This window comes from Sorex fumeus, unplaced genomic scaffold (assembly GCF_029834395.1).
Source record: "Sorex fumeus unplaced genomic scaffold, SorFum_2.1 ptg000262l, whole genome shotgun sequence".
Taxonomy (NCBI): Eukaryota; Metazoa; Chordata; class Mammalia; order Eulipotyphla; family Soricidae; genus Sorex; species Sorex fumeus.
In genome coordinates this window covers 280,768-296,825 of record NW_026606319.1, presented here as the reverse complement: position 1 = coordinate 296,825, position 16,058 = coordinate 280,768, and the positions used below count along the sequence as shown (strand labels likewise).

General features: G+C 48.8%; 1 pseudogene; it reads left to right on the top strand.

The window, feature by feature from the left end:
* Window positions 1-16,058, top strand: part of LOC130018334 (vacuolar protein sorting-associated protein 33A-like) — a 31,097-nt pseudogene continuing 15,039 nt past the window's right edge.

The window sequence follows — 16,058 nt, the reverse complement described above, 5'->3', positions numbered from 1 at the left end:
ATGGGGGTCCGAGAGCTAGGAGAGCAGCTGGTAGGGCACTCGCCTTGCCTGAGGCTGATGGGGCTTTGATCCCTGGCCTGGCATAGGGTCCTGAGGGCCTCCAGGAGTGACCCCTGAGTGCAGTCAGGAACAAGTTTTGAGCACAGCCTGGTGAGGCCTAGAAAAAAAAAGAAGAAAGAAGGAAACTGTTCCACCGACATGGGGTTCAAGTTTACTCTTTGGGGTTCTGGGGCCACTGGAGCCGTTCCCCACATGAGTCTACCACTTGAGCCCATCTCTCGACTGCACTTTTGCTTTTCATAGTTAAAAGAGTTGAATTGTGAATCTACTTTGCCCTCACCACCCAAAGTAAGAATTTTGACCGGAAGAATGACTTTGTGCTCCTGAGTCTGTTTTATACTAAAGGGCTTGAGTTCTGTTTCTCGGCACGGTTATTGGTATGAACTTCACCATCTTTTGATGTCTCTGGGGTGTAGGGCCGGGATGGAACCCAGCGCCCCCCCCCCCCCCCCAACACACATACAAAACACACGGAGGCACCTGATATGTTGGGCTCCATCGCCAACCCACACTTTGCCACTTCTGAACCCTCCTGAGGTGTGTGAAAGTCTCAGAACAGAGTGAAGACGAGGGTCAGAGCAAGTCAACGTCGGGCTGAAGGCGAAGGCAGTGTGTCCGAGTGTCTGAGGATCCAGTTTCGGGTCAGAGGTTGCTCATCTCAGGCCTGTCCTTTCTCACCGTTAGAGCGGGTGTAAAGGGGTGATGGAAGAGCCCGTTTGGCAGGTCGGCTGGGTGGCATCGAGACATCGGGCCTGGTCTTGACAGAGACTCTCCAGACTTGGTCCCCGGGCCTCTGAGCACGGCCACCCCCCAATCCCTCGCAAAATAAAACGCAAATCAGACAGATTGTTTTTTTATTTGAACATTAAATATTGACCAGTATCTCAGCATCTTCTTTTCCTCTTTAAAATGCATTTATGGGGGCTGGAGTGATAGCACAGCGGGTAGGGCTTTTGCCTTGCACACAGCCGACCCGAGTTCGATTCCCAACATCGCATATGGTTCCCTGAGCACCACCAGGAGTAATTCCTGAGTGCAGAGCCAGGAGTAATCCCTGTGCATCGCCAGGTCTGACCCAAAAAGCAATAAATAAATAAATAAATAAAATGCATTTATGTTTAAGTTTATGCATTTAGGAATAAAATGGGGCCTTTTTTTGTTTGTTTGCTCATAGGAGTTTTCGTTGCAATGAGTATTAAATAGATTCACCTCATTCTTTTTCTTTTTAAAGTTTTATTAGTGAAACACCATGAGGTACGATTGTGGACTTACAAGTTTTTGTGCTTGGATTTTAGTTATACAATGATCAAGTACCCATCCCTCCACCAGTGCCCATTCTCCGTCACTAATGATCCCAGTAACCCTCCCACCCCCCAACCCCCCTCACCTCATCCCCCCATCCCATCTCTGTGGTAGGACATTCTCTTTTGTTCTCTCTCTCCTTTTGGATGTTGTGGTTTGCAAAAGAGGAATTAAGTTCACCACCGTGTTCAGTCTATAGTCTACTTTCAGCATGTATCTCACAACCCAAGTGGATCCTCCAAACACCCAATTCACTTCATTCCTGAATCCTCGCCCTTTTGGTCTGGGATACTGGACTTAAGGATGAGGTGTGTCCTTCCAGCGTCTGCTTCTGAAACCTTGGGCATTTCGTGCACATTCCATGCATCTGTGTATTTCTGGAGGGAAGATTCTTGGTTTCACAGTTTCAGAAGAAAAGCTATTTGGACATTCCCAATAAAATTATTTCTGCTCAAAAAAAAAAAACCATTAGCCAGTGTGTTAAGTCTATGTATATTATATAATCTCACTCTGAACTGTCCTTCTCCAGTACCCCCCAGACAAGTAAACAGTTATTTCATCATTTTTTTATTTTTCCATATAAGCAGATGTATAAGTTTATAAGCATATGTAAGCCAAGCCTAAATGTTTTCTTTTTGACTTAAATATTTTCATTTTACACGAAATGGTCTGAGCTTAGCTCTCTTAATAGCTGCTTACTATTCTATTCTATGGATTGCTGTAGTTTCATCAAATTTGAAATTAATCTAGGATAAACCCCTAGAAACAGAATTGCTCCACCTAAAACTTCCTTTATATTTGGCTACTTGACTTCATTTCTCCTGTGCTGAATGGAGGGGCCATCTCAGCTTCTGTCCCAGACACCCAGCGGCTCCTGGGACTTAGCTCTGCCCAGAGGGGGCAGCGAGCCCGGAGCTGCCCGGGGTGTCTCACTGTCCTCGGCATGAGGAGCCCAGCGAGCCTTGTTTTCTCTCTCCTTTAATCACCCGCTGGCCTTGTTTTCTCTCTCCTTTGCCACCGCTTCTGCTTTTGCTTCCTGCTGCGCCAACACTTTCCTCCTAATCAGCAAATGCTTTGTTGTCTTCCTCACTTGTGAGTGTGTGTGCATGTGTGAACATGTATGTGTGCTCACGCAAGCACTGGGGAGCGTGTCTGTGTGTGTGTCCGGGTGTGTCCACGTGTAAGCGTGTCTGGCTTTCCCCTCTAGATTTGAATCCCTGCTCTGGCCTTTTCCTCTTCCTGAACGGTAGCTCCCAACAGGACCGTGTCTCGGAGGGAAGTGGGAATCGTTTCTTGGCTCCAGTGTGGGAGGGCCTGGGCCCTCTCAGAGACTCGTCGTCAGAACTTGTCCTGAGGGAGAAAAAGAATCAGTCTGTTTTTCTGGTTTTCTTTTTACTTTTTTGGGGGCCACACCTGGCGATACTCCGGGCTTCCTCCTGGCTCTGCACTCAGGAATCACTCCTGGCTGCTCTCCGCTGGCCCCTGTGGGATGCCAGGGATCAAACCTGGGTTGGCTGCGTGCGAGGCAAGCACCTTTCCCGCTGTGCTATCACTCAGACCCAAACCTGACATTTTTTAAATGAAACATGAATGTTTGTGCCATGTTTGCTTTTGTGTCATGCTTGCTTTTGTAAAGTGGGATTTTTCCCCCCCGTGGATTTTAAAGAAGTGAGTCTGTCTTTGTAGGACAGGGAAGGCCCTCTTGACTCCCTGCTCTGAGAGGAACCGAGGGGGCCCAGCATGTCCTCCTGGGGTCTTCCCTGGGGCACCCGGGAGCTTGTGCTCAGGAAGGGAAAGGGGAGCTCTGGCTGCCTCCAACCCTGGGGCGGGGACTGGAAGCGGGGCCCAGCCTCCTCTGTGGCGGGCTCCGATGGCTCCCGCAGATGGCTCACCGTCTCACGCTCTCCTTTAACACAGATTGATTTCCTGAATTCCGTGATTGTGGACCTCCAAAGAAAGAATCGGGACCTCAAGATGAAAGTGGAGATGATATCCGAGGTGGCTCTCGACGGGAACTGGGACGACCTCAACAATTATGACAACAGTTTCGGCCCGGCCACACCATTCTCTGCACTGTGCAGAAATCTCCAGCTGTTGATGCATGAGATAACAAGCTACTTGTGAAACACCTAAAATAACCAATTTACTGTCTTTACAGTTTTCTTTTTTTCACCGTGCTTTTAGATGAATGTATGATGAGAAATTCAACATTAATACTTTTGGATTTTCTTATCACAAAAAAATTAAATGAAGGACCTCAACCATCAGAAGTTTATCATCCAGTTTGAATCTATTTATCTTCATTTGAATGTTTTCTAGTTCTGTAAAAAGTGATAAATAATGTACCATCCAGGCGACATGTATAATAAGAACTTCTATAATTGTATATATGCTTTTGATGTATTTTCCTCTGGAGATTATCAGGTGTCTCACCAGTCAAAGATCTGTAAACTATTGAAATTTTTAGTAGTAAACATGATTGAAATTGTTTCACAAACTATGTAAAGCAGTATTAAAATTTGAGCAGACAGGTGTTCTATATCTACATTAATAACATTATTTCCTTTTTGCCAGTGATAACTGATTATGCTCAGGTTCATTTATAAAAGATTTTTGGCTAGCAATCAAGAAATATGGAGTCAAATGAGTCAAACAGTTTCTACAATGGAATTCTGATACACCAATTTCTTTTTGTTTCTTTATGTTTGTGCCACCCCTGGTGATGTCTTAGGGCTTATTCATGGCTCTGCACTCAGGAATCACTCCTGACAGTGCTCGGGCAGACTATATGGAATGTCAGGGATTGAAGCCAGATTGGCCAAAGCAAATGCCCTATCAGCTGCACTATTGCTCTGGACCTGTAAACCATTTTCTTAAAAGCTTTTATCTTGGGATAAAGAGATAGTGCAGTGAGTAGGGATAGTGCAGTGAGTAGGAGCCAGGCCCCAAAAACTTGGGGCAGAGTTGACCAAGAAAGTAAACAGGCAAAAGTTAGGTATGTGGGAGATACACCCACGAACCACCTCCAGTTCAGCTATATAATTGGAGACATGGCCTCTCTGGTTCCTGATTGAACTCCTTAACGGCCATGATCCCAGAGAATCAGAAACAAATCTTGAAACCCAACGGCTTTTGGCAGAAATGTGTCCAGTCCCTGCAGTAAGTTAGAGGCGCTGGGCCACCCCAGGTGGGAATAGATTTTGTGCCTTGGCCTGTTCTCCCTGGAAGCCCGCTGGCCGCCATCCTCCAGAGGCCACTGGACAGTCAGGTTTGGACCCACAGTTACGAGACACGTAAGGCCTCACGGGATGGGGGTGGAGCTGGCCCTTTCCTCCCCAACAAGACCCCAAGTCATCACCCACAAACGGCCTCTCTGGCTTCTGATCAAGCTCTTTAACGGCCATGATCCCAGAGACTCAGACACAAATCTCGGAATCCAGTGGCTTTTGGCAGAAATGCATCCAGACCCTGCAGTAGGTTACTGTCGCTGGGCCATTTCAGGGAGGAAAGGATGCTGTCCCTCCACCTGCTCCCCCTTGGTGGCTCGGTGGCCACCATCCTCCAGAAGTCATTGGACAGTAAGGTTTGAGCCCTCAGTGATGAGACATGTGGGGCCTCACGGGATGGGGGTGGGACCAGCCCTTCCCTCCCCATCCCAGCAAGACCCCTAGTCACCGCCCACTAACGGCCCTCTGGCTCCCGATCAATCTGCTTACCGGCCATGATCCCACAGACTCAGGAACAAATCTTGGAACCCAGCAGGTTTTGGCAAGAAATCCCTCCAGATTTAATTGTTAAAATTTTGGAATTTCAAAATTGCGCAGCCACTACTACAACCACGCGGCATCATATGTTATTTACAACCAGGAATAGAAAACAAATTGTCTACTGTTGCCTTTTCAGGAGATCTGAGTTTTGGGGTAAAATCCCAAATAATAATAGTGGATCCAGTGTCAAAATATTGAATGTAATCAAAGTAGAGAGAGAGTAATGTGGAAATCATCTCCTCCACAGGTAAGTGGAGGGTGTGGGATGGGGGTATACTAGGGGTTTTGGTGGTGGAGAATGGGTACTGGTGAAGGTACGCATGTTTCATTGTATGACCAAGACTTAAACCCAAAAGCTTTGTAACTGCTATCATGGTGATTCAATAAATAAAATTATAAAAAATGAAAAAAAATAAACCACTGGTGAGGTTTAAAGGTAAAAAAACCCTACACAGGGTGCTGGAGAGATAGCACAGCGGGTAGGACATTTGCCTTGCATGCAGTGGACCCGGGTTCAATTCCCAGCATCCCACATGGTCCCCTGAGCACCGCCAGGAGTAACTCTTGGGTGCAGAGACAGGAGTAACCCCTGTGCATCGCCAGGTGTGACCCAAAAAGCAAAAAAAAAAAAAAACCCAAAACAAAATCTTTATTGTATTATTGCAAAGCTTCCTAACCAACGTAGCCTAAAATGAATACCTTCAGTGATTCTCCATAGCTATTTCACAAGAAGAAATGAAAGGGACACCATGCATTGCAAGCAGCATCAATCCATAAAATCTGGGAAAGAAACTGGAAGTTGCTATATTTTTAACCCAAAATGAACAGATCCAACGATGTTTATAAGCACCAACTCCTGTACGTTTGACGCACGTGTCCTCAGGTTGATTTTTCTGGAGAAAGAGCTTGAACAAGACCGTCACCTTTAGCCTACATAATCCCCAATAGCAGTCCTTGACTTTAGAATCTATGGTAGGGAATTCACACGGTCTATACAGGAATCGTGGTTACTTGGCAGGATATCCAAATATTACATCGTACTGTGAATATTCTGTAATACTAGGTTGTAAGTCAGTAAACTCTCGATTGGAGAGAGAGCCCTGGCAAGCAGCAAACCCAGAGTCTTTTCCCTGGCACTTCCTATGGTCCCCAGCATCCCCTCCAGGAGTGATGCCTGAGCAGAGCTCGGAGGAGCCTCAGCACTGCTGGATATGGTTCCCGAGTCCCTTCACAAATACAAGTAAGCACCCATTTTGTGGAATATAGTATATACGGTCACGGTCCTCCCGCTGTTCATCGATTTGCTTGAGCGGGCCCAGTAACGTCTCCATCGTGAGACTTGTTACTGTGTTTGGCATATTGAATACGTCATGGGTAGCTTGCCAGGCTTTGCCATGCGGGCGAGATACTCTCGGTAGCTTGCCGGGCTCTCCGAGAGGGGCGGAGCGTGCAAGGCAAACACCCTACCCGCTGTGCTATTGCTCCAGCCCATAATATACATCAGGATCAGGATCAGGATCATCCTGTTGTCCGTCGATTTCCTTGAGCAGGCACCAGTAACGTCTCCTTCTTCCTAGTCCTGAGATTTTAAAAGAGCCATTTCAATGCTCTTTTAGGATTAGGAGAATGAACCCCGTCATGGTTACTGGTATTTGGCATATTGAGAGCGACACGGGAAGTTTGCCAGACTCTGCCATGTGGGCAGGATACTTTCGGTTAGCCTGCCGGGTTCTCCAAAGTAAGAACGCGATAATAAGATGTCATTATTCCGGGAGCTGGGTTTTATAGTCTCTGGATTTTGGCCGTTGATGGGACCAACCTGGCCCTTGCGGCAGCTGGTGGGTGTGACGTTTACCTACAGGAAGATGAGGAAGGGGTCTGGGTGGAGAAGGCCCAGTCCCGATCTGAGTAGGCTTGGAGACCTCAGCCCTGGGACCCGCATGCCTGGGTTCCTCTGCCAGTTCTTTCATGCATGAGGCCCGTCCGGACGTGTGGAGAGTGGGCCCAGCATGGCCGTGGCTGGCTCCAGAGGTCCTCAGCTGCTATGACTCTGCTCGGGGTGGGGCGGGGCGGGGGGAGAGAAACTCAACCCTCCCCCCTCCAAGGGGCCCCAGTGAGGAGAGCCAGGCGCGGGGGCAGGAGACTCTGCTCAGACAAGAGCTGGATCATCAAGATTAGGCCAGAGCCAGCCCGCCAGCGAGGAGGGCGCCCTCCTGTGGCATCTTGGGAGAACAGCAGCTCAGACACAGGCTAGAGAATCAAGATCAGGCCAGGGACACCCTACCAGAGAGAAGCGCGCCCTCCCGTGGCAGCTTTGGAGAACTGCAACTCAGACAGGAGCTGGAACATTAAGATCAGGCCAGGGCCACCCCCGCCAGCGAGAAGAGCGCCCTCCCGTGGCAGCGTTGGAGAACTGCAACTCAGACACCAGCTGGAACATTAAGTTCTGGCCAGGGCCACCCCCGCCAGCGAGAATGGCGCCCTCCCGTGGCAGTTCGACAGAACTGCAGCTCAGACAAGAGCTGGATAATCAAGGTCTGGCCAGATCACCCCCGCCAGCGAGAAGCGCGCCCTCCCGTGGCAGATTTGGAGAACTGCAACTCAGACACCAGCTGGAAAATTAAGAGCAGGCAAGGGCCACCCCCGCCAGCGAGAAGGCCGCCCTCCCGTGGCAGTTCGGGAGAACTGCAGCTCAGACAAGAGCTGGATAATCAAGGTCTGGCCAGATCACCCCCCCCAGCGAGAAGCGCGCCCTCCCGTGACAGCTTTGGAGAACTGCAACTCAGACAAGAGTTGTATAATTAAAAGCAGGCCAGGGCCACCCCTCCAGCGAGAAGGGCGCCCTCCCGTGGCAGTTCGGCAGAACTGCAGCTTAGACAAGAGCTGGATCAAATCAAGATCTGGCCAGATCACCCCCGCCGGCGAGAAGCGCGCCCTCCTGTGGCAGCTTGGGAGAACTGCAGCTTAGTCAAAGGCCGGGGAGTCAAGGTCTGGCCAGCCACCCCTGCCTTTGCCCCCAGGTGACCCTGTCTGCCTTGTTTCATCCAGCCCCCCGTGATCTCTTTCTCACCCCCTCACATTTCTCTAACTTTCTTTCAATAAAAACATTTTACTGAAGAATTTTATTGAAAATCTTTTTTCGATAAAAAGACATCAGAATCCTTGCATTACATTGCTGATGTTGCCAGTATCATGGCCATGTTTACCATACAGCCATCAAATTTCACCAAATTTGTCCCAATGTTACCAAGCCCACCAAATTCGTGCCATAGCAAACCAAAACGGAAACACCTCCCCCAAAACAGCAGTGGCAAACATTACCAAATTCACCATACCAACACCAGATTCACCGTGTTTGTGGCACAGTGTACCAAATTCACCAGATCTGTGAAAGCCAACCAAAATCGGAAATATAAAACACCAGTGCCAAACCTCACCAAATTTTACCACAGTGTGCCAAATTCACCAGATTTGTGCCACGTTCAACCAAAACACAAATAGCAAAATAGTGGTGCCAAACATCACCGCATTTTCCATAACATCACCAAACTTGCCAGATTTGTGCCACAGCCAATCAAAACAGAAATAGCAAAAAATAGCGATGCCAAACTTCACTGAATGTACCAGTTCACCAAATTAACCAGAATTGTGCCACAGCCAACCAAAACAAATACAAAAAACAGCAGAGACAAACGTCGCCAAATTTGCCATAGCATCACCAAAGCCACCGGATTTGTGCCACAGCCAACCAAAACCAAACTATCCCAAAAGCACTAGTGCCAAAGTCACCAAATTTGCCATAGCATTGCCAAATTCACCAAATTTGTGCCACAGTCAAACAAAACGGAAATACCCCCATAATAGCCACGCCAAAAGTCACTAAACATGCCATATCATCACCAAATTCACCATATCGTCACCAAGAGTCATCGAACTTGTGCATGACTTCATTTTATGCCCGACATCATGATTACCACCACCACCAAAGTGACCATGACCAGCCTCAGACCATGATCACCAGATCACCAGCATGATCTGATCGGCAGAGCGTCCCGCCAGCTCTGTCCGCATCACCATGTCACCATCATCACCGCAACTGCATCCCCAACAATGCTGCCATTTTCACCACCAAAGCATCATCACCACAGCACCATGCGACAGCTATTCCTGCCACCATCACCACCGCCACAATCGTTGGCATTGCCATTGCTGCCTCAATAACCGTCACCATTGTCATTCCACCAGCTCAGCCTATCCCAGTGCCCCCCATGAGTGTGACTGATGTGCTGGGGGGGGTACCTCCCTCCATGACGAGTTCCGCTGTGCCGAGATGGATGCCTGTGTGTCTGGGACGTCCCTGCCCCCTGCCAGGCGTGGGCATTCTGAGCTGAGGGGTGCGGGCGAAGGTCTGTTTTCTTGCTCTCGGGGGCCCCTAAATCTGGCAGCTGCAGGGAGCCAGTTTCTCTGATGATCACTGATGACAGTCCGGTGCTTGCTGGGCTCCAGAACTCTGGGAAGAGAGAGACACACACACAGCGAGAGATCACTCACAGGTGTTTTGCTGACAGCTGCGTCCCCTGAGCAGAAATGATAATAATATACATATATACATATATATGAGATTGATATCCAAGGCTAGGAAAATGGGGCCAGGAGGACTGGTCAATGGTTGGAAGCTCCCACAAGCATCGGGGACAGAGGGTAGTTAGGATAGAGTAGGGACCAGTCTGGCAATAATGCTTGGAAATGGTTGGAAATCACTTTGGACGGGAACTGGGTGTTGAAAGTAGGTAAAGAGATATACATAACCTTTCCATATCTGTATTGTAAACCAAAAGGCGTGTGTGTCAGGGAGAGGGGGAGAGAGAAAAGAGGGAGAGAGGGGTAGAGAGAGAGCACTGCAGAAAGGAGGAGGGAGAGAGAGGTGCCTTGCCTGCCTGGGGGAGTAGGGAGACCGGGAAGATTCGTGGTGAGCGATGTACACTGGTGAAGGGACAGGTGTTGGAACATGATATGACTGAAATCCAATCATGATCAACTCTGTGTATTTCACTAGGATTGAAAAAATTCACAAAGAAAATAACATTTTAAAAGAGACAAAACAAATCTAAGTCAATCTTGAAATTTTGAGCGAGCAGCAGTGCAGTGGGCTGGTGAGCGGTGCTAGCAGAGCCTCACCTGGCAGCTGTGGTGGAGTCAGCTCCCATGCTCCAGAAGCTTCCGAAGCTTGGCGCCTCTCCCTGGCCCCAACCGAGCCTTACTCATCAGCGTTCCTTTGGGGGCTGCAGGGGCTGAAGCATATGAAGCATATCCCTCATGCAAGGCGAATGCCTTAATCCCTGTGCTATTGTAAGGCCAGAGATGGAAATGTAAGGGCCGCCCGGGCTAATAGTCATGAAAGAGTTAAGTGGTAGGAAAGAGCTCACCAGAGAACTGTAAAAGCTGTGAAACTAGAGCTGCAAAAGCTGGCTCAAAAGAGTCATAAGGTAGCTCCCACCTACACCCTGCTAGGACCTTGTGGCTGGCCCGGATATGGGGACGTGTGCTCAGATGTTCCGAAGAAGTTCATCTTGTCAAGTGTCGTGCTGTTCTTGGTAAAGCTGCAGATTGCTGTACTGTCAGATTCCTTTGTTTACTCTTGGTTATAAAAACCCACTGTACTTTGGCTCGGGCCTCTCTGCCTCTGTCCTGTTTTCGGGACATGCAGTGAGCCCCAGCATGCTTGGACAATAAACCCTGTGCGTGTTGCATGAGAAAGTCTCTTGGAGTCTCCTTCACGGGCGGCGAGCGTCTCGACCCTAACATTTGGAGGTCCCACCGAGATCTGCTCTGCTGCCCCGGCCGTCTCCAACGGGCTCTTCTCGGGGTAAGTAAGGCGCCCCGAAACTGGGAATCGCCATCGCGTAAGGCCAGGTCCTGACTGGCATGGTGACTGTCTGCGAGCCGTGAGCCTTCTCGGACTGTGGCTGACAGTCGTGTCCGGGAGCCACAGGTCACGCCCCCAGGGGCGCCCTGGTGGTGTGGTAAAGGACCTTGGGAACGCCTGGATGTCTCCTAGGAGGTGGGTTCTGCTACTTTGTTGCCAGCAAAGTCAGGGAGGCTGCTAATGGTTTAGTTTCAACATGAGTTTCTAGAGTTATAAAATGGGTTCATCTCAGATGTCAGCTTGCTGTAATAGTTTCTGAGAATGGAGAATTTCATGGGAAAGGTGGGAAATTTTACTAACTATATTGTGAGTCAGCCTGTCCAGTGCTTGAAAGTACATGCTACTATTTTGATAACTTTATTCCATGCAAAGCCTTGTCACCAGCCCTGATCTCCAGAGAGCATTGTACACAAGTGTGAAATCTTTAATGTTGAATGATAATTTTAGGAGTGTTTTAATCTTTTTCCTGGGAATCAAAATTTTAAGACGTCTTCTGCTTAACTTCCAATGTCAAGTGATCTTTTGCCCAGTGAATATACCTTGTAAGAGCTTTAATTGTGAGCATTTTTAAGACTTTTTGAATAGCTCTAGAACTGATCTAATGCTTTTGAAATAGCACTGCAGAGTACAGTTTTGTTGTGTTAAGTGAGATTATCGGTAGCTGTGTCCAAACTTGGGAGATCGTGTTGAACTAAGGTCAGTAAAATAAGAGTTAAAACTTGTGGGATGATAGGAATATAGATGTGTGTCTAAAGTCAGAAAGATAATGGATGGAGATATTGTAGGTGGGAAAAAGGAAAGGGATCCTGTGAAAGTGAAGAGGTTTTTTTACAGGACAGAATGAATGTTAAGGAATGTGCAGAAGGTTAGAGGTTGTGTTTGAAGAAAAGGAACTGATCAAACTGTATTGTTATAAGAAACTTTAAATTACACCCGCAGAATTGTTCTAGTGCCTTTTTGGTAAGCTCTATGGAAAAGATATTGGACAGATTGGCTAGACTCCTGGTACAGTGCTCTTAGAAAATGGAAGTCAAGGTTTAAACATGATGTCAAATTGTATCCTTTATCGCTACAGATTTGAGCTTCTTTTGACTAGGACCCACAGCAAATGGGTGGATTGCACCTCACCGTGAGTAAGGTGAAATGCTTGCTCTTCTCTTCTTTTATACCTTCAGTATGTTCTTTAATGCTCCATGGCACTATGTTGGTTTGTATGAATCTAGGTAAGTCTTTCCTCTCTGTAATAGGAGTGATCCTTGAGCGCACCGCCAGGAGTAAGCCCCTGACATCACCAGGTGTGGCCCGAAAAGAAAAGAAAAGAAAAGAAAAGAAAAGAAAAAGGCAGATGGGCCTAAGCATATCTGAGCTTTGCTCTGAAGTCTGGGGCCGCACGGAGCACAGGTTTTGCAGGAGGCAGAGTTCCCTCCCTCCACCCAGCCCCCAGCAAGGAGCCAGGAGCATCCCCAAGGCCAGCCCACTGCCAGGCTGCTGAAGATGGAGGACACAAGGAAGGGAACTGCGTTTCCCATGAATTCTACTGTGCTGTAATTCCCTGTGACACAGCGCACCCGCCACCCCACCCCACTGTGAGTTCTGGTTGCGGGGAGACCCCCTCCTCTGTACTGTTGAGTGGCGATTGTCGGGGTCTGCTGCGCGTCCATGGTTGCCGTCTGTCTCGGCTCCTTCCATCCACTCATCCTCCCAGCCCCCCAGAGCTGGTCCCAAATGGTCGGTTCATCCCTGGTGCTATTTGCAGGAGACAGCTCCCAAGTTGGGGGCACACAGACACCAGAGTCCCATCCTCCCCTGCGCTCCCCACAGCGCACAGCCTCCCAGAATCATGACTGGTGCCCTGGCTTGAGGAGGCAACCATCCTTCAGAAGGCGAAGCAGTTTTTTGTTCCATTTAGGTTTTGTTTTTTAAGACACTCGTCTTGGCATGCAACTTAGTGCTGGAGCGGTAGCACAGCGGGGTAGGGTGTTTGCCTTGCACACGGCCGACCTGGGTTCGATTCCAAGCATCCCATATGGTCTCCTGAGCAGCACCAGGAGTAATTCCTTAGAGCAGAGCCAGGAGTAACCCCTGTGCGTCGCTGGGCGTGACCCCCAGCAAAAAATAAATCCATAAATTTTAAAAAATAAATGACCAATTTAACCACTTGTCCATTTCCCTCTGCTGTCTCATCGCCTCTGCTCCCTGCCCCCCACTCACACCCCGATGTCCCAGGAATGTTTATGCAGCCATCCATGGAAAGTCACTCTTTCAGGACCAGGGGACGTCCTAGAACTGGTATGATCTTGTCTTGTACAAAGCTGAACTGGGTTCAATCCCTGGCACCCCATGTGGTACCGTGAGCCCAGAGCCAGGGTAAACCCTGAGCATGGCCAGGTGTGCACCCATCCACCCTGAAGAAAAAAAACTTCCAGTGAATCTACGGAACAAATGATGACTTTATTTTCTTTGTGTGTGGGAGTAAAAAAAATTAAAACGTGGTCTCAAATATTGAACTGTTTCTTCTCCTTATTCATGGCAAGTTGTGTCTGATTTAGAAATCTGAAGACGACTCTATTGTAGCTAATCCCAGGATCTTAATCGCCAGGTAGAGATTGTGAAGGATTCAGATGTAGGTCTGAGTGTGATGGTAGATAAAGAGCTAAAAGGAATTTGCTCTGCTTTCAGGTTGAATGCCCAGGAAGGGTCGAGGTCCAGTTTCGCTGGGTTCATGCAGAAACCGCTGCCTGCCCCCAAGGGCCTTGGTGGCGTGCAGTCCTGATGGCGGAGGCTCTCTCCATCCTGGGCTCCCACAGGGAGGCGCAGAACTGCTGCCTCTGAGTGAGGAAGTCGGCTGCACTCACCCAGCCCCTGGGTTTGCTGCGGGTTTTCCCCAGACTGTTGTTACCTCCAGCTTAGCTGCACGCGATGTGTGCCAAAGGTGTGTCTCTGCACTTTGTGAAAGTCAGCGTTTCTCTTGGGAGCTTGTCTCCAAGTTAGGTTTTCAGACAGGTTCAAAACAGGTCCAGCTGCGGAAGGCAGGGCCAGTCCTGCCCTGCTCCGACCACTGCTAAAGCCAGAGCAGACGGGGTGGGGGGTGGTCCTGTTCTGCGTCCCCCACTTCCCTGACGGCCAAGGACGGATACCAGAACCAGAATGTCAGGCGCGGCCTTTGGTCAGGAACTCTGCGGGCCGGGAGGCAGTCTCCGCGGTCCTGAGCTCACTGTGGGTGCTGATGTCTGGCTGTCTCCGCGCTCGCTCGCTGCAGTGCTCACCTCACCCTCTCCTTTCCCTCCCACTCCTGCTTCCTTCTCTCTCTCTGTGTGTCTTTGATGGTAAGACTAAAGAAAGTCTATGCACGTTATAATAAATAAATTTCATATATATTTTTTAGTAAACCAAGTCGTTGTATATATATTTTTTGGCTGCCTTCGTCCCTCTGTGTCTTGCATTTGTTTCGCAAAATACTCTGGACAACACACACAACACACATACACACACACACACACACACACACACACACACACACGAGCACGCACCCTTTAAGATCAAGCCACAGCAAAGAACTTCAGCGCCAATTTAGTTCTCCTGGCTGTATTTGCATTTCTCTTCCTGTTTCTAATATTTGGTTCTCGTTATTTGCATTTTGAAAGGTTGCCCAGTAACACTTTAAGGTGTTTGCATCATGACTGATTTATTTCTTATGTAAGTCGTGCGGAAAGAATCTAAATAGTGTGATCCCTTGGGAAAGGTTTCTGGCCCCGGAGACCTCCCTTCCGGCTCTCCTCCCTCTGCTGTTGCTCAGGACACCAACTCTAAAGCGTGTGGCTTTAAAGGGGCCCATGTATTTGTGACCCGGGCATCGGTAAAGAGGCCCGATGTCCTCTAGCCACTTGTGGCTGCACGGTAGAAGTCAGAGCTGAGAGGAGACCAAGGGAATTAGCCGTGAGGACTGGTCAGCAGGAGCAGCTGCCGGGGTCTGTTTGGCCGTGTCCATGTAGGGGTCGCCACACATGCCCTGTCATGGACAGCCGGCCGGGGGATTGTGCAATGTTCCAGGCTTGTGTCAGGAACACGCCAAGGAAGCTGCCCTCTCCTCCTGCCTCAGAGCTCCTGGCTCAGGCAAGTTGGATAGTCCTGACCAAAGAATGGGGCTCTGGGACTGAAGCGACATTCCAGTGTGGAGAGCAGTTGCCTTGCACACGGCCAACTGGGTTCGATCCTCGGCATCACATATGGTCCCCCTGAGCACTGCCAGGAGTAATTCCTGAGTGCAGAACCAGGAGGAACCCCTGAGATCTCCCGGCATAACCCCACCCCCCAAAAAAATTGGAATCTGCTCATCTTCCTTAAACCCCTTCACTTTGAATAAACATTCAAAATCAGATTTTCTAAGTGTGTGTTAGATTTAGAGCAAGGAACTCTTAAAATAATCTTATGGTGGCATCAGTTACCAAATAAGTTTGTTTTGCTTTGCGTTGGGGACGCAGTGCTCTGCAGTCATTCCCGCCTCCAGAGACCATGCAGTGCTGGGGACCAACCCAGCTCTCCTGTCTGTGAAGTGTAGACCCCAGCCCAGCCCCCAAACACATGCCGTAGGAAAGTCAAGATTCCTGACCCACGGGGTTGCATCAGAGATTTCCTTTCCTCTAAAACCCTCTTTTTCCACCTAAACAAGATCCTATTTCCTAGCGAGGTGTTACTCATGTAATAGCTTAACTGCACAGAAGTCCACCCTTTCTGGTGTACGTCCAGCCCTTGGCGTTGAATTCAAGAGATCTCTGTTAGTCTCAGATTCTTTTCTTACTACTTAATGATCTGGAGTGTAAGTGTGAGCCACACACTGAGATAAATACACACTTCTCTTTTCATCTCTGTGAGAATTTCAGTTTGTTGTAAACCCATGAGAATTCTGTTATGTGTGTGCAGATATCTTGGATCTCACTAGCCAGACATACATTCTGCCATTTCTAACGTGGGCCTCAGTCTCCGATTCCTCCTGTCAGTTTTTG